This window comes from Diceros bicornis, chromosome 10 (assembly GCF_020826845.1).
Source record: "Diceros bicornis minor isolate mBicDic1 chromosome 10, mDicBic1.mat.cur, whole genome shotgun sequence".
Taxonomy (NCBI): domain Eukaryota; kingdom Metazoa; phylum Chordata; class Mammalia; order Perissodactyla; family Rhinocerotidae; genus Diceros; species Diceros bicornis.
This window is the reverse complement of record NC_080749.1, coordinates 63,302,036-63,318,539: the sequence shown is the minus strand read 5'-3', so window position 1 is coordinate 63,318,539 and position 16,504 is coordinate 63,302,036.

Genomic DNA, 16,504 nt, shown 5'->3' with positions numbered 1-16,504 from the left:
ACTGGGATCATGTTGAATTTCTAACAAGAGAATTGACACCTCTATAATGCAGAGTTGTCCTATCCAAGAACAAAGAATGTCATTTCACTTGTACAAATGCTCAAAGTTTTTCTCATATAGTTCTTTCACATTTCTTAGGAGTATTCTTATTTTATCTTTTATGTTGCCATTGTACATAGGGTTTTCCTTTTCTCAAATCTTCTAATCAAAAGATATATACTATTGATTTTTGTAGTTTAATTTTACATCTTATTACAATGCATCAATATATCCCAAACCACATAGGCATATTATGCCTATTTATAATCTTAGTAAATGAAAATTTGAAAGATTTCAGTCACTCAAAATTTATACCTAACTTCAATGCTTGAAAGTCTAGCAGTTTTTAAAATCCTAAAGAATTCATTACTGCTAGCTTTAGTGGTGAAGAAAGTTAATGATTAGAGTGCATTTTGTAATGTTCCAATTAAATCATATACAAGAAGAAAAATAATGGTTTTATTATACAGCTTAAATCAGTTCTTACTAAAACTGACTTAATATTTTAAATAACAAACATTACTTGGAAAACACGACTGAATAAATTTGACATGACTCAGATAGTGCAATGCCAACCTTACTAATATCTAAGATATCATATGAAAAGAAATAAAGTTCACACATAGTGAGTGAACAAACAGATGAATAGTACTAATAGGCACTAGGCCATTTATCCATTAGAGTAATGAATGCCACCTCATATTCATTTGGTCAGGAAGAAAAATCTAAGCAGTTTCTGTCCACAAACATCAATATTTCTTGCTGATAGATGAAATCAAATCACGAAAGCAAGCAACTTTTATTGATAGTTTTCCCTTAAACTGCTAAATCTGCTTGCTGACAGGCAACGAAATAATAACACATAATATCAAAATCAGATTCTGTAATCACCAACAGGAACTCTCTGAAACCTAAATGAAGATGAAGACCCACATATGCAACATACTTGAAACCTCTAATAGTTAAAATGAAATCACCTCACACAGCTATTTTTGGCCCAAACACATAAGCCAAAGAACACTAAATACAAATCAATTAAGTTGTCAGAAAATCTCTTCAACTCTGGTCCTATAATGTGAAAACTACGCTACGCAAAATTGCAGAGGTTAAAATTGCAACACCATTTTAGAAAGAATGTAATTTTTTTAATGCACATTGAAAGGAAAAGTTTCAGTTAAAGTAAATGTCCTTGAGTTCTTGATGTAAACAGGTTTTCAATGTAGTAAAGAGAAAGAGAGGAACTACTGGATTTATATGGCTAGAATTACAGCTCATTTTAACATAAAAATATCAGATTGTAAAGACGCCTTCTCCTTCACCTAATTCCACATTCACCTTCCACTTTTATATTTAACAGTCAACCTCAAAGACATCTCATCTCACCTTCCTATAAAACACTTTAATTCCAATATATGTATTTTCCTCTATAATAATAACCTAACATGAGTATACAATTTTGCCTCACTTTTCTTCCTTTGAGAGTATTCAGGGAATAAAATGAATGAAGGTTTTCACATTTAGTAGAATTTGGCCATGGCTTTATTAAATTTCACTGAACTCCATCAAGTTCATTTTTATATAGGGCTGAATATCTTAACACCACTCAAAAACAAACCAATTCATACAATTTTTGATGTTGTACAGGTCCAGGCCAGACCCAGAAAATAGTAGTTATTTCAAAAGATTCTATAAAACCAGAAAAAACTTGAACTTTAAAAACTATCAAGAACATATGATATTTAAAAGACAAGGAGAAACTGACTGATAGCATTCTAGTTCAAGATAAAACATTCCATGTGTTCTCTTTTGTAGCCAAACCAACCTATCCCCATTACGGAAGATACGTCATTCCAAAAATTTCAAACAGGACTTTTTTCCCCATAATCAGAAGCCTATAAAACGGTCAAAAACATATCTGACAAAACAAGCCTCTTGTCATTTATTGCTGTTTACTATTAAATGCATTTCACAGCTTCAATAAGTCTTTGTTTCACCAACTCTAGCCCACAAAAAAAGCTCACTTGTCAACCCACATAGAAAATAACTCAAATTGCTTCTTTACACCTCAAGATTATAGAGTGGTGGCTACGCTTTCATCCACAGTGCCTTAGCAATGCCAATTTATTTCCAACTTTTACATTTGAAAGCATCCAAATCAGATGGTTCGGTAACTCTCAAATAAAAATTCCTAGTAAGCATTAAAAAAAAACGAATCAAAAAGTTGTTTTTTATCACCAAGTTCATGCAGAAAAATGTAGGAGTAGCCAACTGCCCAATGAGTAAGTGCATTTACATTAAAGGTTAATATACTCAGTCTTGTAGTTCAAGAACAAACCATCTGGTTTCAAATGCAGTTGAAATGAGTCTATAAAAAGGTAAGAATTTTTGAAAACAGATAGCTCAGAAATACACATACAGCAATTTCAAATATATCACTATTTCTTTTTTCATAAAAAAAAACTTCATACTTTATATCCAAAGCTACCAAATGAACACATGCCCTCTACACATCTATTACTGACACACAGTGAATAAGGTGTTGCCATCTCTAGATTTCAATCTACCAAGAGTCATTGTCCTTTTAATGCTCAGTAGAGCAGTCAGTTAGACCTACACTTACCCTAAGAAAAGAATTGCATTCCTGGTCTCTCTTCCTCCCTCCTCCATGGGCTGGAGGTCTATTACTGCATTGGTAGATATGTTAATATTTAGTTAATACTTACACTGTTTTGTTTTCATCCCCCAGAAATTATTTAAGTCTTCTCTGGGTGTGGGCACGTTTGGAAAGAAAGTTATGGTATGATATCAATTCCTAGTTTTGAGCACCACTTCAAATTTACAATCAAAGTGTGAGGTTATTGTTTCCCCAATAACCTCCTTTCCAATGGCCAGGAGATAGAAGGAAAAGAAGATTGAAATAAAAATGGAGGCTCCTGCAGGGCTGGCCCAGTGGCATGGTAGTTAAGTTCAGTGTGCTCTGCTTTGGCGTCCCAGGGTTCGTGGGTTCGGATCCTGGGTGCGAACCTACACTACAAAATAGATGCATACAAATAGAGGAGGATTGGCACAGGTGTTAGCTCAGGGCCAATTTTCCTCAAGGAAAAAGAGGAGGATTGGCAACAGACAGAGGGAGAAGAATAAGAAGGGTTATGTGCCTAAGGCACCCTTTCTATACACTAAAATCCTGACTAGCCCCAATAGCCTTTCTCTTTAGAAGAATCAACAGTAATTGGACTACGGCAGGATGATCTCTCCAATACGGAACGAGCCCACAACACCAAGCAATGAAGAAGCTGTCAGGTCATTGTTGCTCCACTACTCATTCACCTATTCATTCATTACCCAAATATTTATTAGTACCTATCACATGCCAGAAAGTTCTAGCTTGTTGGGATACACCAATGAAAAAAATGGACAAAGTTCCTGTACACATGAGGCTTATAATCCAACAGTTAGAGACAGACATTATAATAAATAATAAACTTGGTAAATGCATAAATTACATTGTGTATTAGAAGGTGATAAGTGCTACTATAAAATAAAAATAGAGCAGGATAAGGAGAATCTGGTGAGTTGGGTGGCTGGGTGAGAGGTGGGGGGAGAGGGTCACAATTTTAAATGGGGCAGTCAGGAAACAAAGGCCTCATTGGGAGCGTGTGATTTGGGAAAAGACTTGAAGGAGTTGAGGGAGTTGGCAAAGAGGAACCTAGAGGAAGAGTGCTGTAGACAGAGGAAAGAGCTGGAACATCCCTATGCAGGGGCAAAAGCAGAGACCAGCAAAGGTAGAATAATAAAAACAAGAAGAGTAGCTACAGGTAACAGAGGGTAAGATCATGTAGGGCCTTAAAGCCTCTGAATTACTTTGACTTTCTTTGAGGAGAAAGGGAAACTATGGCAGGTTTGGGGGCAAGAAGCACATGATCTGACCTACTTTTTAAAAAGGTCACTCTGGCTGCTGTACTGGGACTAGACCATTGAAGGGGGCAGGATGTGGGGCACAGTGGTAGGAAGAGAAAGACAAGTTAAGTTAGGATGTTGTTACAGTTATCCAGACAAGAGTTGATAATGATTAGAATCAGACTTGTAGAATAGAGGTGGTAAAAAGTGATTGAAATTAGATATATTTTGCAATTACAGTCAACAGGCTTTCCTAACGGATTAGATATGGGGTTTGAGTGAAATACAGAAGTAAAGGATGAATTCACCATTTTTCATTTGCCACTTATGATGGAAGCGCCATCGAATGAGATAGGGAAGACTGGCTGGAGCAGGTATGGAAGGGACGAATTTTGGATAGGTCCAGTTTGAGACGTCTGTTAGGTATCCAATTGGAGAAATCAAGTCAGCAGTTAAATACTGATGTCTGTGCTCAGGTTAGAGCTCTGGGCTAGAGATATAAATTTCGGATTTGTTGGCACATACTTAGTACATAAGCTATGGGACGGGATGAGATCACCAACAGAGTGAGTTTGGTGGGATAGTCCAACAATCAGAGGACAGGGAGAAAAGGACGCATCAATTAATGAGACTGAGAAGAACTGTCCAGTGCAGTAGGATGAAAACCTCAGAAGTGTGAAGTACTAGAAACCAAGTGAAGAACCGATATCAAGGAAGAGGGTGTGAGCAAGTGTGTCATATGCTCTGAGAGGTCAAGTAAGATGAAGACTGAGAACTGGCCATTGAAAAACAAAGCAAAAACAAAACGTGCATTATTTCACAAGCCCAATGCCAAACTGCCCTGTGAAACAGAGTCTAATCACGCCCTAATAACCAAATAAATTTAAATTTTCTAGTCCCATATTCTTCTACTTAAGGTTAACAGAAAAACTATTAAGTGAATGGGTTTTCTGTCAGACATGAGTGAAAATGTTATTTTTTGATTCCCAAAATCAACATGGCATGACCATATGCCTCATGCTTAGTTACCTCAATAACAGCATTTCCTACGGTGCAAGACGCAGCCTGATTGTTAAGATCAGACCCGAGGCGCCAGTGCCCATCTGTTTGAAGTCTCCTTTTCCCTAGTCTTCCTTATCTACAGAAAATGATCTGAGTGAGACAAAAGAAAACTTTAAAAAAAAACAGCAAGAATACAAGTCAAAAGCTAACCATAGACTGTATGAGCAATATTGCAACATCTTGAAGATTAAAAAAAAGTTCCACTGAGAAAAAAGCTTAAATAAGGTCTTGATTTCTTATCTCTAAGTATCTTTTCTCCCCAAATCATATAACGTGCTACAAGTCAATATGAAGAACTTGCATAAGGAATAACACACTCTCAAAAAAGAATTTTACCCACTGTCTGACACCTATGTGTTACATATGGCAAGTAAATAGCACACTTAGAATGTTACTGTTACATTAACAGGGCTGTAAGGATGGCCTCCTAAAAATGCTACAGCAACTTATTTTTCCTGGGATAGGAAAAATGGAAAAAAGAAAGAGATCAAAATGATAAACTCTCTGGCATTTTATCACATTTCCCTTGATACCATGATTTTCTATAAACCCATGACACTATTATCTTGTCATTCATCTTCCAGCTACAAGAATAAAAGTGTTCATTACTCTACACATTAGCTATATTTCTAAAGAAGCAGTGTACAAATAGAACTGTATTTTCTTTATGATTGAGATTATGATTTCAGAGTTCTGTTCACACCGAAGTAAGACATCCTTTAAAATTATCTGTCAAAATGAAACACACTCAATCAATAATGAGATATGCAGTGAAGCTAGTGCGTGTCAGACAGCACTGTGAGTTCAAACCATGGCTCCTGCTTACGAGGAGGTACGACCTCTGTGCAGTGATAAAAATATACGGGCCTAAAAGGTAACAAAAAAGATCTGGGTAATATTAGCACCGAGTAAGTGATACAGAAAATAAGTGGTACGGAGCCTCAAGGCTACAAAAGATAACTCCCAAGAGATGTGGTCTAGACAGCCTCCAAAAGCAGTGGGTCTTCCCCAGGGCCTTTCAGAAGAAGTAGGAATTGAACCTAGAGGGAAGACAGGACATGGCACAGACAAAGGCACAGAGGTGAGGCTGTTCTGGGTCAATGACTGGATAAGACCAGCTCAAGTGGCAACTTCAAATTGGAAGATAATGATTGAAAAGAGAAGAAAACTATGGCTCTGTGCTAAGGACTACGCCAGTGCTATTCTCTCCCTCTCATTCTCCCTTCTTCTCTCCCTGCTCCCCTACCACCCTCTTCCCAGCCTTAAATTAATCATGGCCTTTGGAGTGAGAGGGACATGAATCCCAAATATACTTCTCAATGCCTGCATAACCAGAGAAAGTTATTTATCTGAGCCTTAGTTTCCTTACATGTAAATGAGGATAATTATATCTACTAAAGAAGTCTTATATTTTTCAATAGTAGTAATAATATCTAGTATTGGGCTGGGCATCATGCTCAAATTATTTGCATTGTCTCATTTTAATTCTTACAGCTACCCTCGGGATGCATATTATTCCCTTTGTGCAGATGAGAAAATTGATAAGCAGGTCGAATTACTTGCTCCAAATCATACAGACAAAAATTGGCACAGCCAGGAAAGATCAGAGGTGTTGCTGACCCAAAGTCCTCATCCTTAGCTATTCTGATACACTAGAGATAATAAACATAAAACTCTAGTAAATGCCTGCAGAAGTACTTGCTATTGATATTATCATCACTCTTCAAAATTCCATAAGATGGTTCTTGTTTATTACTCTTGTTATTCATGTTATTGTTATTATTATTATAGATGAGAAAACTGAAATCTAGAGATTTTCTTTAACTTACCCGTGGGAATTTGCTGATAACTGACAGAACAAAAATAGACAGGAGTCTGGTTAACAAGGTTCTTAAATTTGGAGTTGAGAAGTTAGTTCATTTTCCTACATTTATGGAGCACTATTGTGGCTTTTTGAATGTAGGAGTGGAATAATAAAGGCATTCCTTCAGGAGAGTTAGTCTGTTTCTTGAACCTTTTACTTAATATTCCCCTCAAAATCAGAATTTTCTGTCTTTAGATCTCCTCTACAGCCCACAAATGCCTATAACACTTTATTGCATATGTTGGACATATTTCTCCCCTCTAGTGTGGACTAGGAGTTCCTTAAAAGGAAAGCTGATTTCCTATTTATCTTTGTATTTCCAGAGCTTAGCACAAGTGCACCAAGTTCAGTGCAGATGCAAAAATACTTGATAGATAAATGAATGGATAAATGAGATAGATATGATAAATTCAAATGGAAGCCCTTTTAGGAGTCTATATGGCAGCTTCAGGGACATATGAACCCCACTGAAGTCTATATAAAATGTAAACTGTATGTACTTAAGTGCATTTTCAAGAAAGAAGTTCTATAGTTCTCATCAGATTCTCAGAAAGGTCCAGGACCTCATAAACATTAAGTGCCATTACACTCAAGGTAGGGAGACCAGTTAAAAGTAATTGAATTTGTACAGGAAAAAAAAAAAAGCTATACAGGACTAAAGTAGTGCTATGGCAATAAATACAGAAAGAATAATATAGTGCACGACATTCCATAAATAAGTCCACAGAATTTGACACCAAAAACCAGTAGCTATTAGGTCTAGTGTTATATTGAATATACAATATTGTGTAGAGTCATTGTCTATGGTTAGTAAGATATGGAAGAGATGTAACTTTAACTACCTGACTTCTTTCATGAAATGTTTAATAAGTGCTTAGAAGTTAAAATGGCATGTATTGCATTCTTAGACTCCTACAATTAAAGTACACAATCTTTTTTTAAGTTATATTCAACAAATGTTTACTGAATTCTGATATATGTGAAGAACTAGAAATTAGAGACACAGAGATAAGGAGTGGAGATTTCTCCTTTTTGCTGGAAAGCTGGAGAAATCTTACTTTAATGAGAAGAAGAAAGCCAGAGACTTTTAACGTATACTTAATGAATCACTAATATGATGTGGACTGAATATATACAGTGGCCTCTCTGGTAAGACTGAAGGTGTAGATTCACCTCTAGGCATTGTGAGGTTAAGATAAATCATCCTGTGCTCTTGCTTTTATTTCCCTCCTCCCTCCTAGTACTTTTACATGAAGTATATTGTTTTTAAAGAATATTCTATGAAAACTCAAAGAGAGGGCTCCAAAGAGGAAGCAGAGGAAAATGTTTAGAAAAAAGAAGGGCCAGTCGACCTTGTTGCTGCTTAGAGGTTGACAGCAACATGTACACAAGAAGTTCAAGCTGTAGAGTTTCTGCTCACAGATATTTTTCACTATTTTTTCTCTAGGTGACTGCCAATATAACTGGACATCTGCTACCTTGGTTTAGTTCTGGTTTTACATTAACTAATTTAAGCACTCTGAAAGTGACCATGCATGTTGAAGCTATGTGAAAAAAATTTCAAATTCAAAGATGGAGGAAAGTTTACAAAAATATTTAACATGGATGTGGACTAAGAATGAATGAACACTAAAGGCCATGTGTGGAGGTACAGTCACAGGCCTGCTCACTTCTTGACCCAGAAGCAGGCACTAGAGGCTCAGAGTGTTGCTCCTGCAGGATAATAGAGACTAAGGGTTCCCCTTGTGAGATAATGCAACGAAGTCAGAGTTATTGCTTGAAGTTAGGGGCCAGAGTGTTGTAACTCCCATAGCTTGTTCTGGAAGCCGCTCTAGCTTGATAAGACGCTCTAGACCTAGGGAGGCGGGAGGAGAAGAGCACAGCCTCATCAGAGTCATGCCAAGCCTCTCTAGGATCAGTAGCTGGATCTGCACTATTGCTTCTAGACAGTGAGCCTCAATATTTTTATGAAACTTGGATCTGGGCTGGGACACCAAAGGGCTGATAGGAAACAACTAGCAATAGCAGAAATAATAGACTGTGAGGGATGATCCAGAAGTAGGGGGACTATAAAAAATAAACGGAAAATCTCCCGCAAAAACAGATCTTACCAAACAAAATTCTAGAAACCTATGAAGCTATCTAATGCCAAAAAAAAGTCAAAAATCTGGTGATAAGTTTACTCAAACAAAATTAATTTTATGAGATAGTATGGAAAAAACTTTCCTTTTTTAAAATTGTATATATTTAAGGTGTACTATAGCAAAGACTTTCAAATAAGTATGTTTAGGTTGTCCAAAGAGATGTATTAAAGAAAAACTTGCATGAAAAATGAAGTAGTTATGAAACAAAAAGGCAAAAGGAACTACAATGGCCAGATATACAAAAATATAAATTAGAAAATTTATAAATAAAAAATAAGAGTTGTCAAAATTTTTCTTTAATTCAATAGGTTAGATAATCTAGCCTGGACACCACTGAAAAGAGACGTTATGTTTTAGACGTTAATATTGAGGAAATTGCCCAGAATGCTGCATAAAGGGACAAAGGCATTTTTTAGAAGAAAGGAAGTCAAGAAATATGGAAGATAGATTGAGAATCTCCAACATACACACAAGAGGAGTTCCAGAAGAAAAGAATGCAGGCTATAAGAGCAGATATTTTTGAAGAAGCAATAGCTAGGAAATTTTCAAACGTGAAAAAGGACATGTACCCTCAGATCAAAACTGTGCTCCTAGTACCGAGCATAATAAATGAATTCACACCCTGATGCATCACAGTGAAACTGAAATAACATTAAGAGTGAAAACACACCAAAAACTTATCCAGGTAACACATTAGACATTTTCACTTGTATTATTATTTATATTTTTAAATCTCTCACATAATATTTGTCTATTTATCTCCTCTTTATTCTCTTGTCTTTCTCTGATTCAATCTTCTGCACTGTAACCTATTGAGATGAATATTATTATTTTATAGTAATATGGAACAAATATTATTATTTCATTAATATGGTAGTCCATAAGCAAAGAGATCAGGTAGTCTTTTTCACAGTGGTAAGTCCAACACCTAGAAATGTGTGGTACATAGCTCTAGTGCTCAACAATGTTTAGTAGACGAAAGAATAAATACTCTAAGAAATTAAGTGACTTCCCCACATCTGACTGCTAATAAATGGTAGAGCTCAACAACTTGCTGCTGACTGTTGACAAATCTAGATTTCACCACAGAGTCAATTCCTTAAGTACTCTTTTTTACATAGACTACTGTCTATGTAAAAAGACTGCCCAATCATTTTCCCTTCATCCATTTCTTGGCCAATGGTTTCTCTTAGATCAATGTTATAATTAATCTTGCCTCTTTTTAACCCACCTTGCTTTTTGGCTCCTTATTTTTTCATTCAACATGTTGTTATCAACCACAAATTTACATAATCCTCAAATTTATTGCACATACTTTTATATCTATATACAAGTTACTATGACAAATATGTTTCTGAGTAATGGGAGAACAGCATCAGAAAGAGGCATGTCAAGAAAAGATGCTGATTTAAGGAGGTAAGTGCAAGTCAACAAATATTTTTTAAGGTATGTATGCAAAGCAATATGCTAGGTATGGCACTCAAAGATATTATGTAGTTTTTTGGAAAAGCACATTACACATATAGAAAAATGATAAAGGGTGATGATGGGGAAAAAATAATATGCTACACTATTTTAAAAAGGAAAGCTGATATCTCTTTGAGGGACATAAGGAAACTTCATGCAGCAAGTGACTATTGTGAGGGCCTTAAAAGAGTAGTAGCATTTTGACAGAAGGATTTGGGAGTAGATAGAATTGCAGTCCAAGAAACAAGAATGAGCAAACAAAGGATGCAGAAAAATATGGGAATATTTAAAATGCAGCAATCTATTATCTTGGTCTTCAGGATAGAGTGTGTGTTGAAAAGTAATAAAAAAGAAAAGGCTAGAAATATGGCTTAAGGATCTATTGTGCAGGCCTTGAATGTCATACTGGAGACCTTGCATATAATTTAGTAGACAACAAGGAACCATTAAAGATTTTTTAAAAAGAGAAACTGTATTATGTCAAAGATATGTTTTTTGAAGTTTGAACATGATGAGTTAGTATTTACACCAATGAATTTAAGGTTTGGCAGCATATCTAGGGGGAAATGCACAGTTGAAATGAAAGATGGCACTCAGGAGAGGAGCTGGAACTGGAGACGATGAATAGGGACAAAGACAAATGTAAAACACATTAGGCAGCTGCCCAAGCATCCAGTCAATGAGCTTGGAGTGGTCAGCAATGATGAGTGCTTCATTAAGTCAAGAAGAAATAAGGTTAAAAAAAGACCCTGGATTTGGCCTTTAGAAGATGTTCTTCAATGATAAACATAAGTAGCAATAGGATGGTGAGGGCAAAAGCCTGAATGGTAGAGATAATAAATTAAACTTTAAGGGGCTGGCCTGGTGGCGCAAGCAGTTAAGTGCGCGTGCTCCACGGGGGCGGCCCGGGGTTCGCCGGTTCGGACCCCGGGCGTGCACCAACACACTGCTTGGCAAGCCATGCTGTGGCCACGTCCCATATAAAGTGGAGGAAGACGAGCACGGATGTCAGCCCAGGGCCGGTCTTCCTCAGCAAAAAGAAAAAAGAGGAGGATTGGCAGATGTTAGCACAGGGCTGATCTCTTCACAAAAAAATAAATAAAAAATAAAAATTAAAAAAAATTAATTAATTAAACTTTAAAACAAGAGAAAGAGCCACTGTCCTATGGAAAATTCTAGTGGTAAAAGTTGAACAGTAGTAGAGTTGAGTGGGAGTTACTTAAGAGAGGGGAATCCTGAGCATTCTTTTGACATAGTAGGAAGAATCAGAGTTCTTCTCTTTGTGCTAATGTCACAAACTCTGCAAGTACTTATTCCTCTGTCTTGTGATGCCTATTCACTTCTCATTCCTCCACACTAGACTGTAAGTTCATCAAGGGTAGATGCTGTGTCTTGCTCACTATCATTTTCCCAGCAACTAATCAATTGCCTAACACACAGACGACACTCAAACAAATATTTTAAGATTCCAGAAAAGACTTCAGGATGGAGGGAAAATGAAATTGGTATAGCAAGGTCCTGGAGGACATATGAAGGAGTAGGATCAGGAACAGGATGAAGGGTTAACCTTGGGTGATAATAGTGGTTTATTATCTAATTATTCCTAGTGGTTTATTTGAAAAATTAAGATACATTATAGAGATTGTGATATAGAAAATAACTACTAGTCCTTTGTAGGCTGAATTTCTTCCTTCCAAAGTAGAACCCAGGTGCTCTAAGAGTTATGTCATTGTACCAGAAACACATGGTGTTCTGTCTTCAGCTTTGAAGCACCCATTCAAGAAAGTTTATGTGATCTTAAATGATATTTTTAATTATAAATAAATAAATAAACTTGAAAGTTAAAGTGAGAAAAATTAATCTCTTCTTAAGGAGAAAAAGCTGGGAAATCTGAGAAATCTTTGAGGAGCAGGAAGGAGAAGGAAAGACAAGTGGCACAGAAGCTATAGGTACAACTCCAGTGAATATTCCTATCTCTATACCATCTCCACTGCCCCCTTTACTTTTTTTGCCGAGTACTTCTGACCATGTAAGAATAAAGAAGCCAGGATATAGGTGTCCATATCTCTACTCCAAATGAGTTTCCAAGTTGTTCTGTGGTACCAGTTGGAAGGTGCACTTTTAGAATTTGAGAAAAAGAGGAATAAAGGCATCACTGTGCCTGTCAGGAGTCAACTTGGTCCCCAAAGTAGCCACCTGGCAAGAATCTGTCTCTTGGAAAGTCTGGAGATAGAGTCTATCTTGATGTCCAGCAATTTTGTGTGAGGTCAAAATGATTGAAGGTGGCAATGTTTTCTATTCCAGCTTATCCATGTGAATAGACTTCAGCAAAATAATTTTTATATGAGATGTCTCTAATTTCAGTTCCTGTAAGTTCAAATGTGAATGGGGTTGGGGGTGGTGGTAACAATGAACAAAGAAAGCTGTAACGAAGTAACGGTGTCTCTCCTGATTTCCCAATTAAGAGAGAGACTCCACCAGAGGAAGGCAAAATATGCCTATGCCCATTAGTTATGCTATCACCTTCTGAATTTATCCAGCTGCAGGGACTGAACCTCAAATGGGAAGTGATTTGCCTATGCAGGCACACATGGTGAGCTAATCATGGTGCCAGGATCAGAATGTATCGTCCCTGAATTTTCAGTCTGCTTCTGAGTCTTGAGCCATTAGACCATTATTATTTTACTCTCCAATTTATCTAGAGATATTTTTATTGTACTTATATTGTATTTCTTTTTAATGTTTCTCTTTCCACCCAAGCAGTCTGTCTTCTAAAGCCTCGCTGGTCCTCACAATTAGCCCTGCTTCTCAGTGTGATGTCATCCTCTCCACAGCCCTCCCAGTGGCTAGGTTAGTCATAACTCTGTAGAGATTTTCAGGTTTTGAAGAAAAAGGTGATTTCTTCTGCAAAGGCAAACCATTACATTGGTTTCATACATCCCTGGAGCACTAACCACCTTAGAGTTCTGGTCCCAGAAGAACAGATGTGTTTCTCCAGACCTGGCACCAAAATTACTCTTTTGGTAACCTTTAATGCTGCTGAAGAAATAAAAGCTCCACAGCAGAGGGAAAGACAAAATAATATGCCAACACAACCACAGAAGGTTTCAACAGTAAGTATGAAATTTGCCTTTCTTATTTCTTTTCATTTTGTGCAATATTCTGCAAACACCAATAATTATCCCTCATTCTATTTCTGAAAATAGAATCCTCCTTTATAAGAGAGAAAAGTACTGCAACAGGGAGAATACTTTGCTGTGATTTATTCAAGCCAGATCATTTGCACATCAGCATACCACACCACTTTTGCACATCAGAACACAGAATCATACATCAAATGGCCGGCAAGGCGCCGAGAAGTGATCTAGTCCAACTCACTACCTTCAGGCAACAGGACTCTCAAATCACCTCGGACAGGAGAGTTTTTTAATGACCTTTAAAGAAAGAGATATCTTCCTTCTACTATTTAACAATGCTGAGATTAAAAAAAAACAAAAACAAACAAAAAAACAGCTTCCTTTATATCTACCTACATGTCTTAAGGTACAATGGTACAATAGCATATGAGTTTTGTTTTATTTCATAACATATCACTAATTTTTTAATGACATATTTGATGACCATGGTGGAAGAAGTAAAATTGCATATGTATAATTTATGTAATTAACAATTTATATAGCTTTATATTTCCAAATATTTAATACTGCCTCTTAAAAATAACAGATCATTGGTTAAGGTGATATATACAAACAGCATGAACTAAGCTTCCCACACAATATGCTGTTACATAAAACCTGGAGGAAGTAATTCTAAAGGCAACTTCATATCTTAAAAATATTTATATTTAATGGTAGAAGTGAAATCTGAATTAATTTAAATAAAAAATTGAACTGAGCAATGACTAAAGAATAATTTTCTCTCCATCATGTAAGACTTGGACAATTTTCCCTTTTAAAGGGATTATGTAAGTGAATTATAGTCTCTAAAAGGAGTATTGTGTTTTCACAAAGATGTTTTCTGCAGAGACTAAAATTTTAGTAGGCAATTATTTAAATACTTTTTCTTAACTTTAAATCTCTTTGAGTTTGTATTGGCTGATATTTACAGTTTAAAGTTCCCAGATTTGCACATTCCAGAGTCAGTATTATTTTTCCAAAATCACCCATAGCTTTCTTGTTACAACAATGGAAATGATGTACCTTTTATTAAAATTCCCTGCCCATGCTGGTGCCATCATTTCCAAGGTTACTCCGGTCAGAGGATGCAGAGAAGTGACAAGGCTTGTGACATATAGAGGTCATGGCTTTCTAGGAAAAGTTCATGCAAGACTTCAGAGGACTTCAAAATTCCTGTGGGTCATTTCATTTGCCATTGAAAAGAAGAATCAGAGCAATTCCTAGGTCACGATACACATGCGTTGTTCAAGGGCCTTCTCTAGATTCTGTTATGGTCTAGAATCTAATGTGCAATCTTCACCTCGGTGCATGGATCCCCCCGAAGGGGATAAATTTCAGGGGATCAGTGAATGCAGATTGGAAAAAGGAACATTTTTATTTTCACTGATCTCTAACTAAAATTTAGCATTTCCTGAAATTAGAGTGTAGATAACAAGCCACAGTGGTATTCAAGTCATTACGACTGTTACCAATAGCAAGCATCGCTATTTCCATATCATATTACAGTTGTTGCAAATATTCCAAAACATATGCTTCATTTATGCTCATCTCTACCTTAAAGTATGGTAGTTATTATTAATAGACCCACAATTTTTAAATCTTTTGATGACTATATTTCAATATAATTGATTTCTTTTGTAATCTTATGTGTTTTACTTTATGCATTTAAAATTTATTTTAGAGAAATCAACTTCAAGCATGACAACAAGAGGAGCTTTGTTGATCTACTCCCCAATGAAATTGGTGAAAATTATTTTTAAAAAACAATCATTCAAAGACTCTGGAAATCGTCCTAAGTGGAAACAAAAAATAAAGAAATATCAATTTAATAAGATAGAATCTATGAAAATTTGGTAAGAAAGGCAAAGAGTCTGTGGTATTTAAACCAAGGCTGCTCCTTCCCTCCCTTCTCCCAGCTCGGCAAGGTGGAGACTCCACTCCAGATTGCTGCAGCCAAGAATACAGGGCTCCCTCTCTCCCCAACTCCCAGTCAGAGGGCTTTCTTCCCAGAAGAAGCAAGACTTCAGTGTTTCTGCTCCTATCCCCAGCTGCCTGTTGCTGAGGTTCAGCCCCAGGTGAGGGCTCCCTTTTTCTGTCCAACCCTATTTATGGAATGAAGGCTCTACAAGAAAAACGAACAGAGCCTCAAAGAAGTATGGGCACCAGTAAGCGCACCAACATACTCATAGACGGAAGTACCAAAAGGAGGGGAGAGAGTGGCAAGTCCCATGGCGTAGTGGTTAAGTTTGGCGCGTTCTGCTTCAGCAGCCCAGGTTCACAGGTTCGGATCCTAGGCGCGGACCTATACCACCCGTCAGCCACGCTGAGCCGGTGACCCACATACAAAATAGAGGAAGACTGGCACAAATGCTAGATCAGGGTGAATCTTCCTCAAACAACAAAAGAGGAAGTTTGGCAACAGATGTTAGCTCCGGGCAAATCTTCCTCACCAAAAAAAAAAGAGAGGAGAGAGAGAGCAGAAGAAAAAATATTCAGAGAAATAATGGCTGAACACTTTCCAAATTTATTGAAAAATAACAACTTATACATCCAGGAAGCTTAATGAACTCTAAGCAGAAAAACAAAAAGAGTCCCACAAATGAATACATTATTGTAAAAATTCTGAAAGTCAAAGACAAGAAGAAAAATCTTAAATAAGCAAGAGAAAAAATTTTCTGAGAAGGAGTTCACAGCTACAGTGGCCAATGACTCAGAACAAGTTGAAGAACGTCAGGTATAGTCATCTAGAATAAAATAACTGGCCACAAGAGATAATGGGAGGGAAAAAATGCCAGTTTTCAACATTCTTTTTTCAAAATGCTGTAGAAGAAAAAATGTCTGTAATCAAACCAAAA